Raw genomic sequence first — 20,673 nt, forward strand, 5'->3', positions numbered from 1 at the left:
TTTACATGGAAAATATTTCCTTTCCTCAAATTTCTTGATTAGGAAAGATATCCCAAAAGACACAGGAGAAGAGATGCCTAGGGGAAGGTTTAGGGAAGGAACACGCTGACTTCTTCTAGTCACTCCCATGACCAACTACCCGGAAACTTCAAATATAAAGGTTTAAGTTTGTTCTTTGCTTCTCTGTGTGCTTCAGGTGTGTGCCTGAGCCATGTTACGCACGTGAAGGTCGCAGGACAACCTGTGGAGTCAGTGCAGCCCTCCTTCCTTTCTATGGGATCAAACTCAGGTTACAAGGATTTTACAGCGAGATTCTTTACCCACTGAACCTCTAGTCAGCCTAAAAAACTCCAAAACTATTTTATCACTTCAATAAATGAAGGTATCTGAAGAACATGAGAAGTGCTCTGGTGGGCATAAATCAAACACACAAGGTCCCTGCACTGTGTTCTGTGGGATCCATATACCACTGAACTACCCACAGCCAAGTAACCAAACAAAAAACGCAAAATAATAAACAACATTAGCGCATTTTACCTCCCTGAGGAAGAGCTCAGAGGAAATTGTACACTGTACTGATATTAATTTAAAACCATAATTAGAGCTGGGTAAATCGTTTCTTTGGTAAAGCGTCAAGCATGAGGACCTATGGTCAGGTCCCCAGAATGTTAAGTATGACACTGTGCTCCATGTCTCCAGCACTAGACAGAGTTGCCAAGCCAGTCAGATCCCCAAGGTTCACAAGACAGTCGGTCTCACCTAATGAGTGGATCCAGAGTCACTGAGAGAGCTCATCTCAAACGGTGAGGTGGTATAATATCAAGGAAAGATACCTTACGTTCACCTCAGCCCTCCAGATGCATGCGCACAGGCAGACACACAGACACACAGACACACAGACACACACACACACACACACACACACACACACACAAAGTACACACACTACCCACATCCAGCACAACATGTACAACTGAAGTCCCATGAATCATATATAAAATATATGAATTGAGAATCAGACACAGACAACCAAAAAAATGTGCAAAATGAAACCAGGTGAAACAGGAGTTATTGAAATTTAAAAAGGAACATATGCATCTAAGTCAATAAAACCAAGGTAAAACCAAAGAAAAGGCAAAATTTGATTTTTTAAAATAATTAACTTTGCCTACATCAATCAAATGGGGAAGCAGATGAATAATACAAAAAGCTATAGACTAACATTATTAGATGTAAATAAAGGGATACTAAGGACGCACAAAACAGCCTCAAGAAACAAACTCTACATAAAAACCTGAAATAGACAGGTTTCCTAAAATCCAACAAGAGGGTCACAGAACACATGCATACCAAGTCTATTTATCGTGAAAGAGATACTAAGTTTTTAAAGAGACTCCACACACACACACACACACACACACACACACACACACACCCCACAGACATATCAAGTTGAGAAAGCTTCAGAGGAAATTCGATAACATTTTTGAGGAATGTGTTGTATGTATGAATATGTTAAAATTACTTTTAAAAAGAGGAAAAAAAAAAACCCTTGATTAGCTTACACTATTTTAAGCACGACACTGATGTTAAAACTTGAAAATGTTAATAAACGCATACTTTCACAGAACTTCCAAGCAATCTAACATAAAAGTTAATACAAAAATCACTTAAAAATTGCTAACTCCTAGAGTCTTGATACACACACACACACACACACACACACACACACAGAGAGAGAGAGAGAGAGGCATGCGTGCACATGCACAAAATTTCTGACTAAATATGAGAATATCGTATCTGAAATTTTATTTATATATCACAGCAAATGTACAGAATAAAAAATAGCCATTTTCTTGAAATGTATGCTTTCCATTTTTAAATGAAAAAAAAAACATCAAAAAAGATTTAGATAGGCATTTCAGATCAGCTTCAGTTTTAAAATAAAAACTCTCAAAATAAGTGTGCATGCTTTTTAACATGCTATCTATGCCAGAAGCCACCATCCGAATTAATAACATTTCCACTGAAGTCAAGTGCAGGAGGATGTTTACTCTGACTCTTATGGCAAGCATCAAGCATACTCTTCTAGAGATAACAAGAAGACTGGAGCAAACCCACAGCATTCTAAAGGTAGAAAGAACGGTAAATTAACAGTTTGGAACGGATGATGTGATAGCTTCAACATAGAGAGATCTACCTAAAAATGTTCCAGTAAAGTAAAAATTTAATAAAATGGCTCAGAAGAAAAGTTAGTATACAGAATCCAAGGATTTACACATACGTACATATTCATACATGCATACGTACATACAATTAAATAGTAGAATGAATCATTTTCATTATAACAGGCAGAAATACCTAGGAAGGTAAACATGTAAGAAGCATTCGGGGTCTATGTGAAGAAATATATACATGCTCCTGGGAACATGTCAGATTTCGTGGTGACGGTACTCAGATATAAAACACTCGCCTAGCGATCATGTGACACCGGGCTCGATCCGTAGCATCGCAAAAAAAGATTTTAAAGACAGAAAAATAACTAACGCATTATAATGCTCAGTTTACATGGTTACTGAGTAAGTGAAAAGCGTTTCCCATAAAAATATCAGCAGAGAGTTATTTTTAGGACTAGACAAGTTTATTCTAAAGTTCATGGAAAAATAAGCAGGGACCAAAAGCAAAGAATTTCCTGGAAAAATAACTAGAGAGTGAGGTGACCCCATCAGGTACTAAAGTACATTATCCATCTGTGAAAGGTCAGAGTGTGGTGCAAGAGGTGACAGCGCCAGGGACGAAAGATTGAAACTGCCCTGCATCCTTCCAAGCATGAAGAGCGAGTGCTTGGATCTGAGAGGTAGCTCAGGAGTTCAGAGCACTGGCTACAATCCCAGAGGACTGGATCGATTCCCAGCACTCACAGAGCGGCTCAAATCTGTAACTCCAGTTCCAGGAGATCAGACACCCTCTTCTGGCCTGTCACAAGAAGTATGCATGTTTTAAACACAAGATATATGATTCATGGTTCATAGACATACATGCGACCAAAACACTCACATACAGTAAAAATTAATTAGCTCAAATTTCAAAAATAAAAAATGATAAGTATTTATGCATTGAAGAATATACATGAAGAAAACACAGCTTTTGTTTGTGTTAAAAAAAATTTTTTTAACTTATTTACGTGCACGTCTGTGTGCCTGCATCAGTTCCGGTGGTCTTGAGGCCAGAAGAGGAACTGAATCCCCTGGAGCTGGTGGTTCTAAGCCACCTAGCCAGAATGCTAGGAATGAAACCCTGAGGCTTCTACAAGAGCAGTGAGTAATCTTAACAACCGAGTCTTCTCTGCAGCCCCAAAGATGACATTTTAATAAATGCAGGGAAAGTGGATTCACAGACTCCTTCACACGCACTGCTTGGAAATTAGGCTATAAAAGAGAATATCAACAGTGCTGCCTCTATCTTCTGACTTTACCAAAGTACGATTTCAGTGAAAGGCAGGGAGAAGGAGGAAGAGAAGAAAATAGATAAAAGGCCAAATAGAAAGAAAGAAAGAAACACAGGGCAAATGTTTAATAATAAAAAAGGACAGAAGAATTTCTAAGTGGCCTCCAACAGTCTGGCTTGTGAAATCTGCAAGTAAAATTGCATATTCTTTTTTAGTGACGTGTTGCAGCCGCCCCACAGATAAGGAGTTAATGTTTGTTGGCTACTTGGTAGATTGTGACACTGCATGGGTCTAGCCCACTGCTTTTGGCAGGCTAAGCAAGCAGGAATCTGCTGCTGAGATATTGTCTCAGGACACACACCCCCAATTTCCACTACAGTAATCCAAAAGCAACCTCTCAATAACCAACGAAAAGTCAATCAAAGGGCAGCTGCCAAGAAGGAAAGGTTACGTAGGTAAAGGTACAGCCTATGTAAAATTATGTTCAAATTCACTGGTAAACAGAAATTCAAATAAAAACAAGGTAGCAAGCACATATTAGCAACTGATACACAAATGACATATGCAAAATATGTATGACGACACAGTAAGGCAAGGTGGGAAACAATGTTTGCTACATTCCTTTGTAGAGACCTTATATATGGTGCAGAATGCACACATTACATGGACGTCAATGCTGGAGAGTGTGTGTGTGTGTGTGTGTGTGTGCGCGCGCGTCCTATTCAGTTCTGGATGGGTACTTAGGAATTAATAAGGATTTGTCTTTCCTAGTGAGAGCGAACAAACAAAAAAGGAAATTTTTCTACAGATTTGATTTTAGTTCATTCTGTATTCTTTGTTGCTTATTAAAAATCGACTCTCTGTTTTCTTTTAAGAAAGACTGGTCACTAAGACACTCATGGATACATCGAAAGCAGAGCAAGGAGAGCGGCGACACAGACTGCAGCTTCCAGTTCTCTACAACCTATCTGGTACCAGAACGAGCATGAGCCACATCAGCTGAAAGCCTCTGAGGCTGCTTAATAGTTGTGACAATTGGGAAGTTCTTTATTCTCCCAGCACCTCAGCTGCTACAGGTGCGAAGAGCAAGCTAAAGTTGCAGAGCTACAAGCTACTGTGAAAATCGAGTAAAATACCCATGCCTAACCCAAGGATTGGCAAGAAATCTATGTTCGGTAGCTAATTTCCTGTCCTTTGAGCACTTGGGTTGGTTGGGGGAGGGGAGGCAACGCCACACAGCCAGACAGAACACCCTGCTCAGCTTCTCTTCCCACTGGCATTCTGTCCAAGATCCTCAGGAAGTAAAGGTCAATAAGTAATTACAAATTCTAACTATCCATCTGAGAAGAGCTAGCAAACATCTGGATAGGGGAGCCCCCTAAGTTTAAGTCACTAGGTAGAAGGACAGAAACCCACACCAATTGACCTCTCCACCCCATGCTGCCAACTTCTCACAATGTAAGAGACCAGAAGATGAGACTCCTTCCATCACAGCAAAATGGCCACTCATTTTTAAGCTTCATAACCTTTCACACATCTGTCCCCAAGCATCCCTGCCTGTGTCTCATCAATACAGGCAGTCAGGAAACACAATCCACCTGCTCAGAGTCCCCTAAACGTCACAGGATAGCATGGCCCTTCTTGTTACAATGTAGCGTCCTCATCCTCTAGCGGGAGGGCTATGGAGGGTGGTTAAGAAGCCTTTGGGCAAAGCTCTCTCTTGATGGACACAGCCTTTTCCTAGACTCTCATGACTTAACAGCAGGTAAAACCATCCTTCTCTGAATACTGTACTTGGCAGTGATAATGTGTGTCTGTGTGTGTGTGTGTGTGTGTGTGTGTGTGTGTGTGTGTGTGTGCACTTATTTTGTTTATTTTCCTCTCCTGTATTTGTTCTTGAAAAAAATAATCTGTTATGGCTGCTATCAATTCTCATTTAAAGAAATAAGGACAATGGTATTAATAATGAAACAAAAGTACTCCGTTTTACTCTCTGTGGTCGGCAAGAAGTTTCACATTTCACTCAACTCAGAACCCCACGTATTACTGATGTGAAAGTATGTGGTTTTGTGATAGCTAAGCTCTTCTAATATTTAATTTTCTGTCGTTTCTTACTTGCAATTTACAGTAAACGAATCCCAACTTTTCCCCTCTGTCAAACAGCCCACTTGCAAAACAACAAGCTACTTCACCCAGAGCCATGAGTAACATTTCGTGTGCCATGAAAATGAATCAGACACAAAGCATTAGCCTGTTCCCCAGGTTGTGTACTCAGCAGTGACTGAACTGATTCAACTTTTATCACTGAAACACAAAATATACAGTTTCTGGAGAAGGAGAGAGAGAGCCACATACAACCTTGCATACCTCCTGTTTCCTCCACTGGCCTTCCAGCTTTCAGGCTAAATTTAAATAGAAAAATCATGGACCATCAGTCTGTCCACAAGGGAAAGCACACACGCACACTGCCTTGATCATAATCTTCCTATGACTAATGCTGTCATTCTTCAACCGCTCTCCCAGGTGCTCAGTCAGCCTGTGAAAGCCGTGAAGTAAATGAGGCAAAACTCACTGTCCCCTGCCATCTATGAAGCAAAAGAAGTGCAGAAGAAACAAATAGTTCACTGCGAAACCGTCAGCCACAGGTGGAATGGTCAGGCCCTCGATTCAATCCAGAGTACGGGCTCTTTCCACTCTCTCCTAGGGAAAGCAACCTAGATGTCTACGTATGTGTTTCCCACAATACTTTGCACACCACTGACTCTTATCTGCTTCATGGTGACCCACCAGCAATGATGAGACAACCAAGGAATGCCCAATGGCACCAGTACAATCATCAATCCTGCCTCACTGCCTGTGCTGGATCAGCAATTGGTTGTCTACACCATCACCAATGTCTGCCAGTCACCATGTGTCACAAGCAACTTGGTGCGAGTTACTGCTAAAGCCCCAAATCATTTGTTTTCCTTACAAAGTGGTGTTCTCCCTAAGGAATCCCTATAACGGGGCCAACTCTATTAAGCTAGCAGAGCATGAAACTGACTTCCAGATTATTCTATAGTTATTCCTTGCTTCAACTTTCCAACCTTCGATCACACCCACGGTGTTTAATAGAAATGTTAGTCATCGTGAGTTTATCGAATGAATACAGGTGAAAACGACTCCTGTACATGGTGAGTTCAGAATAACCTGAAAAGCTTTCCAAATAGACCAGAAAATACCTGAGTTCTATGTGCACTGGAGAAATGTCTACCCAAGTTGGTACATGGACAGATAGATGGTTAACTCAACTTATTACCTCTACTTGTCCCATTGAAAAACTATATCCAAACGGGTAATATGAGCATGACCCCTATTCCCCAAATCAACCACTTTATCAATCAATATCACTCTCCCTTCCTCCCTCCCACCTTTTTAATACGCACACATACGCAGAAAGATGACCAAAATTAGAACTCAGCACACTCGTACAAGACAACTTGTTCTAATAGAATTTAAGAGATAAACCACGCTTTATAGATTACTGAAATAACTCTGGCCATTACTGTTACTTACCTCAGAGAAGCAAGTAAGCACTGTCTCCCCCACTGGACCACAAGCTTCCCTGTAGTCGAGTTGAAGTTCTTCAGGGAGCACCTCCAATGGGCAAGCCTCTGCTTTGCCAACTAAGGATCTGGAGTGCACAGCGCAAGGGGAAAAGTTAAGGCTACCCCTCCTCATTCTAACCAGAGGGGCAGAGTGTCCACAGCTGGGTCTCAGCCTGGATACTCTGCTTTCCTGACTCTGAGAGTGGGCTTGGACACTCTGGTGACCCTAACAAACCATAGGGATTGAAGGCCATTGGTACACATGACTTTGAAGAACTTGGTGGCAATGAGAACTCTCATCATGGCCTATCTGTGTGGCCTCAGAAATGAGGCTGGCTCACTCTGGGCTGCCAGGTGCTCTATCCATGAAATGAGACACCTCTGTGCACACCATGAGAACTGCATGGCATGTGTAAACGTGGGAAGTTCCTAGTACAGGCAAAGGGCTGCGTTAGCTATCATTCACTATGAAGCAAGAGGACAGTGAAAACTCTGTCATGCCGTGTGTATTATTTTTCACAGCGCTACTCCACACAGAGCTAACGTGCACAGTCAAAAATGCTCACAGATGATGCGACTGGAGAAGCGCAGGACTAGCCTAAACCTCAGATGGGTTCTCCCTGGGAGCACGCAGGAGGGACTCTGAACAAACCCTGCTGCTGCTTGGAAGATGGCTTCACTTGCTAAGGGACACCACTGATTGCATTTGCCAAGTGTCCTGTGGCGTTTTCAAAGCATCTAGACAATTCGTCAACCTTCTGTCTTTAAGCAAAGGACTTTACATAGAACCTCACAAAATCAGATCCTAGGTGGCAATACCTGGCAGGCCCAGTCAGCTGCCACCTCTTTCAGAACTTGCCTGCTTCCCTCACACCTTGAAGCTCTCTCACCACACGCAAGCAGAGAGTCTAGCCAGTCCTGCACCATCGGAACACTTGTGCTATTACCTAAGGAGAACAAAATGTTTCCTGTCCTCAACACCTTGGAGGGAGGAAGGCTATACTGAATAAAGTGTCTTACGTTTCATGACTCTCTGGCAGGCATCTGACCTCACATGACCTGACACCAAAAGAGAAACTCTGCAGACATGCCCCTTTGAATACCACAATTCTGTGAGGTATTTCTCATTATCACTGTTTCCAAGGGTAGGGAAACTGAGCTTTGAAGAGGGCAACGAACAGCCGTCCGCCACACAACAAGCCGCAGAGTCAGATTCGGAACTGGTGGACCCAAAAGACAATAGTCCAACCCTCTGTGATGGAATTACACCGCGGAGACCAGCAGCTGGACGAGGGAAGCCCTTTAAGGGAAGAGCATCCACCGCTAAGACACTCTTTCCAGTGTCAGTACTGCTGCCGCTGTCTGTCCCTCTCACTTCACGCTGCTGTCTTGTGGACCGTGAGAAACCTTCAAATGACATCAGGAAACATATACCTCCCTTGTCTTATCACACATGAGAATTAACCTTCTGTGAAATCTTCAGGAGAACTAATTATGAAAAGAAAATAATCACTTCGCCTGTTTATATGTATAACTGTTTTTCTTTTACTGAAAATCAAGACCAATACCAAATAGACTCACTGTACGACTCATTTCAAATGCCCTTTGCTGAAGACTTTCTTGACTCCCATTGGCAAAATCCACTGTCTCCACATTCTAACATTGATTATTTGTACTTAGTTCAAATTTCTGTGACACAATGCATTTGGCAATAATTCCACCAAACTGTTGTACCCCAAGACAAATCAACTGTATCTTTGTTTGCATCAGATGGTCTGAAAAAGTCTAACCTAGTATGGCCTTGAACTCATTCCTCCAGGTCTTGCATGCCGAGGACCAGGTTTGCAAATGTGCAATCACCACACCATATCTGTGTTTTCTTCTCTTGCAAACCCTGATACCAGATGATACCCACAACACCGGAACACAAAGTCAGATGCCCAGTAAATTGTTGCTGGACTAAGAGCTGCAAAATAAGGATAGGTACAGCTTAGAGCAGGCCATTTCTAAGTATATTCCCTCAAGTAAATACATTTCCCAAGGCCAGCAAAGCCAGACATGTGTGGGATGCAGAGATAAAACTTTAAATGTTTTCACTTTAAAGAACTTACCAGACATTAGAAGGAACAAAAACCCAATAAATAACCATAGTCTAAGAGAATTAAAACCTGTGTTTCCTAAGGATTGTATGATGGTTTATCTTAACTGTCAAGTTTATAAATTTGGGAAATGAGAACCTGAACGGAAGAACAGCCTCCAGCAAGCTGGCAGTTGGGTACGTCTGTCCGGCATTGGTGGGATTGCTAGCTGATGCAGAAGAGCCCAGCCCACTGTTGGCAATAGGCTATGAGTCTGGGAGGTATAAGAAGAGTATAGCATAGTTACAGTACCCATCCTGAAGGTAAGCCACTGACTAGCACTCAGCAGACTCTGCTTCAGGCTCCTCCCCTGGCATTCCTTTACGATGGACGATGACCTACCTGTTTGTTTATAAAACCCTTTCCTCACCAAGTTGCTTTTGGCCATGGTGGTCATCACACCAACAGAAACCAAATTAGAATGGGCTGGAAACAATGAATTCTTTTTTATTAAGAAGGAGAAACTGCTTGATATTTTACTATAAATTTAAGGTCAATTAAAATATTTCCACCTAAATAAAACGTGTAATATCTTCCTGTGATAATTTACTGACATTTCTTTCCGAAGCTGCTGACATTTAACTTTCAGAAGAGCTGTTAAGAAAGGTCTCAGCCAAAATTGGGAATTGAACTACTTTCTAGAGGAAGTTTGGGAGAGCACCTTTGTGTCTCAGTGCTTCTGGGATGCGTTCACTTTCCTGACAACAGAACTGCAAAAGATGAAGGATGCCCAGAATATCTCAAGCCCTGCTGAGAAGTGAGTAACAGAATCCAGACAACCAAAGGTCTACCCCATAGGCTTTCAGTCCCTCCCAACGCCACCTTCAAAGGTATCCTAGACTCTACAGTCTTTCCAGAGGCTACAAACAAACTAGCCTCCCCATCAAAGGTAAGGTATGAAGATACAACTTCTCCTGTCATTTTAATTAGTTCTCCATTTCATTTGTCTTCCAACCCGGAACCCGAAAGCGGTGGATCTAGGGGCTGCATCAAACGTGACATCGTTCAAATCTACCCAAGTCTAGCTTACCAGCTCAAAATGTCACTTCATCCCAAGATGGCCGCAAGTGCTCCCAACATCTCAAGGAACATACGAAGGCTGACAGGTAAGGGTAGAACTCTACCAAGGCACTTGCCCACTCTATGGCACTGAAGGGATGGAGTTAGCTAAGGTCTAGACACCATTTTTCCTTTTTGTTTTTTTATGATTTATTTGTTTTATGAATATGAATATAAGTACACTGTTTTCAGACACACCAGAAGAGAGCATCAGATCCCATTACAGATGGTTGTGAGCCACCATGTGGTTGCTGGGATTTGAACTCAGGACCTCTGGAAGAGCAGTCAGTGCTCTTAGCCACTGAGCCATCTCCTCAGCCATCACCATTTTTCAATACTGATCCTGTTTACTGGAAAAGTTTCAGTGTTATTTCCAATGGGAAATGGTTCTGGCATATCTTCTCAAAATCATTAATACTTTTACAAGTATTAATGTTACCTTACAAAACGCGAATCTGGAAGGAGCGCGGGGAAAATCCAGTTTTAATAGCAACTGGCGGTGAAGAACAGACAAGTCAGGAATCTCAGATTAGAGCATTTCTATATGCTCATTATTTGGGTGGACTGTCACCTCCTTTGCCTCTTTTAAATGCAGCTCCCCTTCCAATGTGCTTCTCCCGTCTATGCCCATTGACCTTCCAGATCTGTTTCATGGAGCCTCCAATTCCCCTAACTTGCTCACAGCCCTCCTTTTGTTTCCATGGTCTTTTACAGTTTCTTAAAGTGTATGAATCGCACGTGAATGCTTCCAACACCTCCCATCTGTCTATGAGCCTCATAGATCAAAGAAGGGCTTGCAATGCATCCGGTCATGTAGTAATTAATGCAAACACTCAATGACCACATATCAGACAGCCATCGCATAGCAAATAACGAAAAAGCCAGACAAAATGTGTACTCTGCGACAAAACCCTGAACAAAAGTAACTTAAGGGGCAAAAGGGTTTATTTGACTTAAATTTCCAAGTCCTAAGCCATCTCAAGTCAGGTGTCTGGGGGCTGCAGCCATGGAGGATCCATGGAAAAGCTCTGCTCCCCAGTTCATCCTCCAACTCCATCTCCTGTTCATGTTCACGCCCTACCTGCCTTCTTAGAAAGCCCAGAGCCACCTGCTCCATCAATTAACACTGTGTCAATCCCTCACACGCATGCCCACAGGTCACCCTGATAGAAGCAATTACTCAATTAAGACACTTCTCAGGTGATTAATGGCTGACTGACAGCTCATGCTAAGCCACTATAGTATCGTCATGGACTAGAAGGCAAGTGCTGTCCACGAGCAGAAGCCAATTCATTTCATGTTTTCTTTTAATAAATTTTATTGGAACATATAAATACATAATTGCTTATGTACTGCCTCTTGACAACTCAAGTATTTTACATCCTGAGAGTAGAGGTGGGAGCTCAATACAGACAGCACGGACCACAAAGGTGAAGTCATCCCTTGCAGACAGTTTGCTGGCTGACCTCTGTTCTAGTATGCCTTTGCCAAATAACACAGTGGAAGGTCCACAGTGGTCAGTTAAATGTGTAAAGAATTAAACGAGAACTAAATGTAGAAATAAAATCACATGAGTTCTATAGTAGAGTCTTTGTCATTTCCTTCTTCATTCTTAATTATGCCAAAATGAATTCCTACCCAGAATAGAGTGTTGTTAGCAAAGTTACAGTTTAGCATGATTAAAAAGAAGGGGGGAAGGGGGAGCAGCTTTCAAACCTATGGGAAAGTTAAGAACTAAACGAACGTGCTGGGATTCCAGGAGTCATTACTATTTCAGGCTCATCTGTGGATCTAACAACTGCCCTGGCAGAAGATATTACAATAGCTATTTTTCAGCTTTCTAGAGCATACTGAGTCTTGAGGAAATTTTCTACGAGCTGTCTTTATCATGTTCATATAAAAACCCTGTCGCCTCCCAAGAAAGGGGTTGAACCCTGTGCTATCTGCAGGCTCCTTTACAAGGCTGAACTGCTCTAAGGTTTGACGCAGAGAGCTGACAAGCATGCGCAGCTCAGGATTCTGAAGTCTTCTGTATTACTGACTGCTGAAATTAACACCCTGAGAGCCAAGCAAGTCTCTGGTCTACACAGAAGACATGTAACCTTGGACAAACCATAGAACTTCTCAGAGATTTCTTTATTACCCAAAACTGGGATTCTGGATGCAGTACGAGGCTGATGAGGAGACTAAATAGGAGATGAGCTTCCTCAGCCACAGTGGGGGACTGGCCTCCAGCATCCCCTCCCTCCAGCTTCCAGCATCCTTCCCTTCCATTTTGTCCACCTTTCATCCATCACCATGAATCTAACCTCCTGAAATGCCGTAATACGCACTTTGTAAGTCCATGCATTTGGAGACATGACCTTTGGGCATCTCTGCAAATTTCCCCAACTGGACCTAAACAACTTTTGTTTATTCCATGTCTTTGGAACTGCTTGCCAGCAAAAATGTCAACTGGAATGGTATTATGCAAAGTGCATTCTTTTACGAACACCCAAGAACCTTATAGAATGTGTGATCCAGTCAGTTCTGAACATCCCTTCAGATCTTTAACCAAAAGAAAATGGTCCACTTACTGTCGTTTTCACTCTCTGGTCCTCATGACCTTGGGCCTGGGATCCTTTGGGTGAAATGTAACATGTTTATAACCCTTTCAACATCACCCACTGCCCCAGAAATCAATGGCTGGCACCAGCCTGCACAGACATGGATAGGTGAATCAACAGAAACAATAAACAAGGCTGGAAATGGACAAATGAGTGAGATAGGCAGGGACAGTAAGTCAGGTGGTGGGAGAACAGACAAGTGTATGGACAAGCAGGCCAACGAAAAAGACAAGCTGCTACACAGACTTGCAGGGAGACAAGAGATGGGGTCGAGATCTCAGGATGCAATAGTAACCTTACAGCCAACCTCGCCCTTAAGTTTTTACATACAAAAAAGTCTTCAAAGGACTCTCTTCATCATGTGACATCCACTGAAAGTGATGGTAATTACAGTTCTATACATTTGCCCAGAGGTAAAAATCACAAGCTTTGGGCAAAGCAATGGACATCAACCCCCTCCTCACCTACCCTCCCCTCCAAGTGCCCCGAGAGAATAGGAAAGGCCTTCCAGAGGTCTAAGGGAGCTTATCTAATCTGACACATGCACAAGGTGACTAAAGAATTCGTCACTGCTTCTCTAGGTAATGTTATCTTAATTAAAACAACATAGCACACCACAGCCTATCATGAATTTTCTCTACTTTATCAGTTCTACATGTATGAACTTTATGCTTCACTGAATTCTTTACCCAAAACACTGCTAAACTCCATCCTACTGTGCAAGGTGATGTAAAATACTTGAAAGTCCTCCCCAACAAGAATATGGTCCCTACCTGATCTTAGCGAACTTCCACTCTTGGCAATGAGCTGTTACGGATAATAGAAGCGGAACTCTGTTACATCACAATGCACGCCATACATAAAGCAACATCATAGCAATCAAAACACATTGCAAAGGACATCAAATGACATAGAAAATTAAAATATTAACATCATATACAGGAAGCAACAAAACCACACACACAAACACACACACACACACACACACACACACACACACACAGAGCTACATAACATGTAGCTTTTATCTTTTAAAACAAACACATGTGGATGACACCTCAGTATCTCAGTGTACTAGTGTGTCAATTTTCCGAAAGGAGCCTAGGCAACACCATTGCAAAAATGGGTTCGTCTCACTTGGTGGAAAATAAAAGTTCTTGTTTAAAACAACCAAGAGGAAGACAGGCTTGCAGAGATTGCCCATGTGGACTGAGTCACCCGACCCACCCAGCTCAGAGAGGAGAGGCCACTGATTGCCACCGATGGTGGAGGAGTGTCCACGAGCACAATGTGACAGAGACAGGCCTGACTGTTTCCTGGTTCCCTAGTGCAGCACAAGGTCCCTTTACTTTGCTCAGAAATGGAGTTTGGTTTTTGTTTGGTTCTTTGTTTTGTTTTGTTTTGTTTTGTTTTGTTTTGTTTTGTTTTCTAAAAGGACATGAAAACTGTTTCGTTTCCTTTTCACCTCAAAGTTCTAACATCCTGCTTTACCTCAGAAACCTGCACATTATCACCATCCTGGGCCCCTCACACATCATCCCTCCTGAAGCCATTCAGGAGTTCTGACTCTTGCTCTGGTCAAGAACTCAGGAGATTCCTATGACCCCTGGGAGGATGTGTGGCACAGGCACAGAGTCTATGATCTAGTAAAGACGTCAGTGACAGAGACTCCATAGCCCTTAAAGACTAATGTACCACCCAGGACGAGCCAGCCAGCTCCTCAGCACAGTCAGAGGACTGCAGTCTGGCTGCTCGCTCAGTGTGAGCCACCAAGCCCGTCTGTGACGCCTCCCTGCCCCTTTCCCAGACAAGCAGATTCTGCCGTTAGAATTTACTCAAACTGTGCTCCCCACTAAGATAGAAAGAGAAATTCTACAGTTTCCAAATAAGAAAGATGGGACTACAAATGACAATGATTCCTCCACATGGTGTGCACGAAGAGACAGGAGAGGGCCCTGTGCTAGGGGAGAGGCCATGGTTTCCTCAACGAGTAAACTCACTCTCCGTCCGGTCTGCAGTTTTTCACAAAGAATTAACTGACTCTGACAAAAGTCTGAGGTGCCCCTGCAGATGGAAGGTCTAGTTCATTGTACAGAGAAGAACATGTACAGAAAACAGTTCAGTTTGCGGAGGGCACGCTTGATCATAATGGAAAGACTGAAGCCCATGGAAAAGAGCCTCAGGGCCACTCTCAAGGCCAAGTTTCCTTAAGCCTTCATTCTCCAGCCGAGGTATAGAAGCTAAGGTACACAAATGAAGGATAACAAGGTGTTCTGGGCCGAATAAACAGTGGCCGTGGGGATCAGGCCAGGGTAGAACAGGGGGCGGTTAGATGCAGAGACTCCAGCTGGGGCCACACCCACCTCATGACCTTTGCGGCCTTCTCCTTCCCAAGCTCTGTGTGTCTTTCTCCTTCAGACACGTTAAGCACTGCATAACTCAGTGTGAATTCAAAATCAGGACATTTTCAGAATTACCTAAGAAGAATTTCGAAATGCAAATCTTGTAGTCTACACCCAAAAGATGTAGAAATAGAGAGTGGATCAACAACTGACTAACATTTTAAAAATCTAAGAGGCACTCCTCGGTTTTCTATAGGCATTGTACTAGTCCCCATGTAAACAATCGTTCTACTGGGTTTCTGATTCGAGAGCCCCCTCTACTTCCCTCAAACTTCTAAACACAGACTCTCTAAAACATTCTCCCCCACTGTACCAAGGAATGAGTATCTCTTCTCCTTGGATTTCTCACCCCATGACAGACTCTAAGAAGATGCTTAGGAGGGAGACCAATACTGAAGACTTAGGTCCCACGTTTGGCACTGTGTTTACTTCTGCTTAGGGGCTGATCCTTGTACCACAGACCTTGACAGGATTGCATAACATTTGTTTGCCCACGTCTCAGCCATCTAAGTGCCCTTCATCTGAGGTTGCATCAATAGATTTGCCAGCCTAAATTACAGACCAAATGACATCAGAAAACCATCCCAGGTTCCTCGCTTCTAAGATGGCCCTGTTCTCCTGTTCCAGCCTCCTGGTTTTTTTGGTGTGTTTTTTTTTTTCTCCTGTATTGATATTGGAGAGTGTGGAGGGCAAGAAGCCAAGCAGTATCAGAACATCTCCTATCCTTCTGCCTCTCCCTTTCCATTGGGATCCCTCTGTTCTCCACAGGAAGGGAGGCATGAATTATTGGATTATATAGAATGGCAAATACAAGTCAGTCCCTTACTCCAAACCTTGAGACTTATCTGACTCCTTGGAGTACATACTCCCTGATCTTCAAGGTTGCAGGATGTACAGATGTAGCCCCTTACTGTGGAGGAACTGCCTGAGAGAAAGTCAAATGTTCCCATGTTGGCAAGCCCACTGAGCTGAAAGACTTTAAGACCTTTCTCCTGTCCCCCTCTGCCTGGCATCTGCATCAGCTTTAAGTGGCATCCAGTAAGTATGAAATAACAGCAAATGGACATTAACATTGAATGACATTTGGTGGCCAGGGGTGAATGAAGTTCATCCAACTGTCGGTGAGATGCAACCCTCTCCGTATGATCCCTGCTCCATCTAACACACACTGAGTGGCCATTGTCTTGTTCCTCCATGCTTCTGCTGCTACCCATGCTCCCCACTGCAATCCCTCACCTCCTTTTCTGGAACTTTATCTTTAAATCCGCACTGCACATCACCTCTTCCAAGTTTCTGTCCCCTGTCACTCTGAGACTACACAGACATTCTAAATCTAATGTAAGCCCAATGTCTACAGGACTGAGAACTCCTGAATTATCAATGACTGGGCCCATTCATTTCCAAGTCATTCTTTTCGGCCCTCTTCCATTCAGCCAAGTTAACAAACATTTGCTGAGAACTTAAGTGCCAAGTCTCAAATTAAGAGCATTATATTTTGTGCTGACTACTTTTATGCCAACTTGACACACAAATTAATTATCTGAAAAGGGGGATTTCAATGGAGAAGATGCCTCCATAAGATCCAGCTGTAAGGCATTTCTTAACTAGTGACCGATAGGGAGGACCCAGCCCACTGTGGGTGGTGCCATCCCTGGGTTCTAGAAGAAAGCGGGCTAAGCAGGCATGGTAAGCAATCCAGTAAGTGACACCCATCTATGGCTTCTACATCAGCTCCTGCCTCCAGGTTCTTGCCCTGCTTGAGTTCCTGTCCTGACTTCCTTCAATGATGAAGGGAAATAATGGAAATGTAAACCAAATGAACCCTTTCCTTTCCCAACTTTCTTTTTGGTCATGGTCTTTGATGGCGGCAGCAGAAACCTGAAGACACACTTACTATCGTCTTTCTCAGGAAGAAGAAATAATACTCCGTCTCTAGCCAAAACAGGGTTATCCTCACCAAGGTTCACCATTCCAAGATCATCATACTGTTTGGGTGTAACCATGAGAACTCATCGATTGAGGCAGACCAGCAGATGTAGATGGACGTGAGCCACTGGGCTGTTAATTCAAACCATGTGCCTTTAGGTTTGGAGTAGGGAAAGAGCTGCCACTGAGAGAGTGGGAGCAATCACAGGAAGAAGGCAAAAGATCAAAGTCCTAATGGGCACTGCTCCACAGAAAGCCTAACTGGTCGCTGTGAACAAGACTCCCATCCCCAAACTTGCTTTGAAAACAGAGGTCAGGATAACTGTGGTTTTGTCACTAGATGAATAACAAGCCCTGAGGGTTGCTAGAATTACAAGACCCAGACCAGATCCACTCAAATATAGCTGGAAGCTTTCTAGTAACTCTAACCGTGCATGGGCAATGAGCTACACAGAAAAGTGAGTCACTTACTGGAATCTGCGCTGGCCTACATTACTCAGCTGATATTAATACACCCACTTGTTCATTAAAGTTTAATTGGAGTTCATCGGAATTGGTTTCACTGGATACTTAATCAAAGAGGACTGTTAGTGTACAAAGGGTGCACTTACAAAGGGGGAAAGGCAAGTCCTCTCTTGCCTCCCAGTACATCCACTAGGACGAGACAAGAACCTATAAGGAAGAGGAGGAACAGCCGTCTAGACTCAGCCCAAAGCAAGAAAGAGTAAATAAAACATTCTTTGGAAAGTTCCAGGAAAAAGTCTCCAAATCCAAAGCATAACCAGAATCCATCCGGGATTCAGATGATAACATGAAAAGGAGGATTTGCTCCTTCTAAACCCTTTCTGGAATTCAGTAACAGATCTACAGGTCTCCTTTTCACCTCCAGGGCACCCGCTTTCCAGCTGTATATCATTATTTTTTAAATGGGTGGATAAGAAAATTAACCATCATGCAACATAATCACACACTTGTCCTGCGCTGACAAGCAAACCATGAACACAATCCCAAATGCCTATTTATACAATGAGGGCTGTCAGCACCCTGGCATTTCTTATTGGATATCTCACTAAACAACATTTTAGGAAGTATTAGTTTTTAAGGCTCGAAGAACAGTGCAAAGTAAAGAAGGAATATATTTTGGGTTTGGTGGATCTGATTGTATCATCAGCCTTTTCTTATTTCTGTTCATCACTGTTAGTATACAAGACGACTTTGCCCCCAAAGAAATCCTTCCAAGCTTGGCAGTATATAGGACTTTGATTCCCTCGAGGGGCTTGGAAAGCATCTGACTGAAGGGCAGACTAAATTTCTTCATAATTATACTGAGATGCAATTCATATTGGAAATAAAGTCACAGACTTAAACTAACATCGTCGCAATCTAACTTAAGGATAAAGAAACCGGTATTGTTCTAACCTGACGAAATAGAAGAATGTAAGAGAAACAGAAGGAAAAATCCTTCACTATCCTTTATGGTGCCCTTGCCACAAAAGCTTCGTTCCCAACTTCCCAGGAGAGGTGGAGGAAGGGGTGTAGGAGACACAGGCTTCCGTGAAAGTACAGAAGCCACAACTCTAGGACCTTAAGATGTACACGCCGATCTGTATCTGATGCATAGAACACACTAAAAAGTGTCACTAGGCTCTGTAGACCTCAACGAAGACCATCAAACTCAGAAACTCAAGGGATCAAGAGTCATCCCCACAAATAGATTCCGTTTGCTTCTGCTGCAGGCCTTCAAGGAGAGAACAGTGCACTCAGACGTTGCCACAGAAGAACATACACAGTATGAAGGAAGGAAGGTTTCCAAAACATATTCTCGGCTCCAGACTTCCTGGGTGCCTCGGACTCTGAGGGACTCCCAAGCATTTGCCAAAGAGAATGTAATTCTTTCCACTTCCAATCGAGCAGAGCGCAGAGTCCAAGTCAGCAAGAAGTTCAGGAGCATCTCCCATCCCTCTGTCCTGTCAGCTGGGGACAAGATGGGCTCTCCAGTAAAGATGGCCTGTAATCAGAGCTGGATCCTGGAGTCATTTCGGTTTGTTTGTTTTGTTGTTGCTGTTGTTTGGTTTGGGGTTTGGCTGTTGTTGTTGTTGTTGTTGTTGTATGTATAGAGACATAATCTCTCACAGCCAACAGTTTCATTTTCATGCAAACCCCAAGTCATTACTTTGCTGAAGGAGACTGTCTTCCACTTAACATTTCTGCCAGCATGAAGCTCTGTGAGGTGCCCATCCAGACTTTGCATCAGCATGAGTGTGCCTCTTTAAATTCATACAGCAGGCCTGCACATCCTGCTTCCTAATCACCATGCAAAAAAAGAGGAGGTTTTCCTTCACCTTTCTCGTTCATTAAAGCAAGTTTCAGGAAATACTTTGACATTTAATTTCTTTTTTTTTTTTTTGAGAAACACATGCTGGTTTAACTGAAAGTCCTAGAGATTTAATTATATTTATACTTAGATCATAGCAAATTATAGATGGTTTTAACCAACCTACTTGAAGGAAGAAAGTTACCTGGTAGCACTCGGTAACACTGACTCCACGAAACGCAAAGCAGTGTGGCAAAACGGAACCCACTTCAGTGTCCAGTGCTCTGCGTGTGCATCCACCATTGCTGTAAGGAAAGCCTCTGAACCTCTGTGAACCTCAGCTACAGACAGAAGGACCTGGAGAAGCCCTGCCTTGTCTGACTCTTAGTGACTCTGTAAAGTACACAGAACAAAGTGTGTTCAAGGGCTTTAGAAACCACAAAGCCCCACACTCAACATAAGACTTCATGTAAAGTCCTTTCCTATAAAGGTTTTGTTTTGCTCTAATGATATGAGCAAGGGTTTCTATTCTGAGTAGGTAGAAGAATGCCCCAAACCCATACTATTAATTCTAGAAAACCTCTCTCTCTCTCTCTCTCTCTCTCTCTCTCTCTCTCTCTCTCTCACACACACACACACACACACACTCTCTCTCACACTCTCTCACACACACACACTCTCTCTCTCTCACACTCTCTCACACACACACTCTCACACACACACACTCTCACATACACACTCTCACACACTCTCTCACACACACACTCACACACACACTCTCTCACACACACACACTCTCACACACACACACTCTCTCACATACACACTCTCACATACTCTCTCACACACACACTCTCACACACACACTCTCTCTCACACACACACTCACACACTCCCTCACACACACACTCTCTCACACACACACACTCTCTCTCACACACACACACACACACTCACACACTCCCTCACACACACTCTCTCTCTCTCACACACACACACACTCTCTCTCTCACACACACACACACACTCTCTCACACACTCACACACACACTCTCTCACACACACACTTTCTCACACTCACACACTCTTTCACACACACACTCTCTCTCACACTCTCTCACACACACACACTCTCTCTCTCTCACACTCTCTCACACACACACTCTCACACACACACACTCTCACATACACAC

The 20,673-nt window shown here is 43.1% G+C and overlaps 1 protein-coding gene across 13 annotated transcripts in view; it reads right to left on the minus strand.

Moving 5' to 3' along the window:
• Lpp (LIM domain containing preferred translocation partner in lipoma) overlaps positions 1-20,673 on the minus strand; it is a 641,914-nt gene that overhangs the window by 499,558 nt on the left and 121,683 nt on the right. The window contains exon 1 of one of the 13 annotated variants that reach the window (NM_001013864.1): positions 13,612-13,647. The exons of the other annotated variants lie outside the window; for them this stretch is intronic. The gene's annotated coding sequence lies outside the window, so the exon portion shown is untranslated. Of the gene's footprint in view, positions 1-13,611; positions 13,648-20,673 lie in introns of those variants that run through there. 13 annotated transcript variants of the gene reach the window in all.

The sequence above is a fragment of the Rattus norvegicus genome, chromosome 11 (assembly GCF_036323735.1).
Source record: "Rattus norvegicus strain BN/NHsdMcwi chromosome 11, GRCr8, whole genome shotgun sequence".
NCBI lineage: Eukaryota > Metazoa > Chordata > Mammalia > Rodentia > Muridae > Rattus > Rattus norvegicus.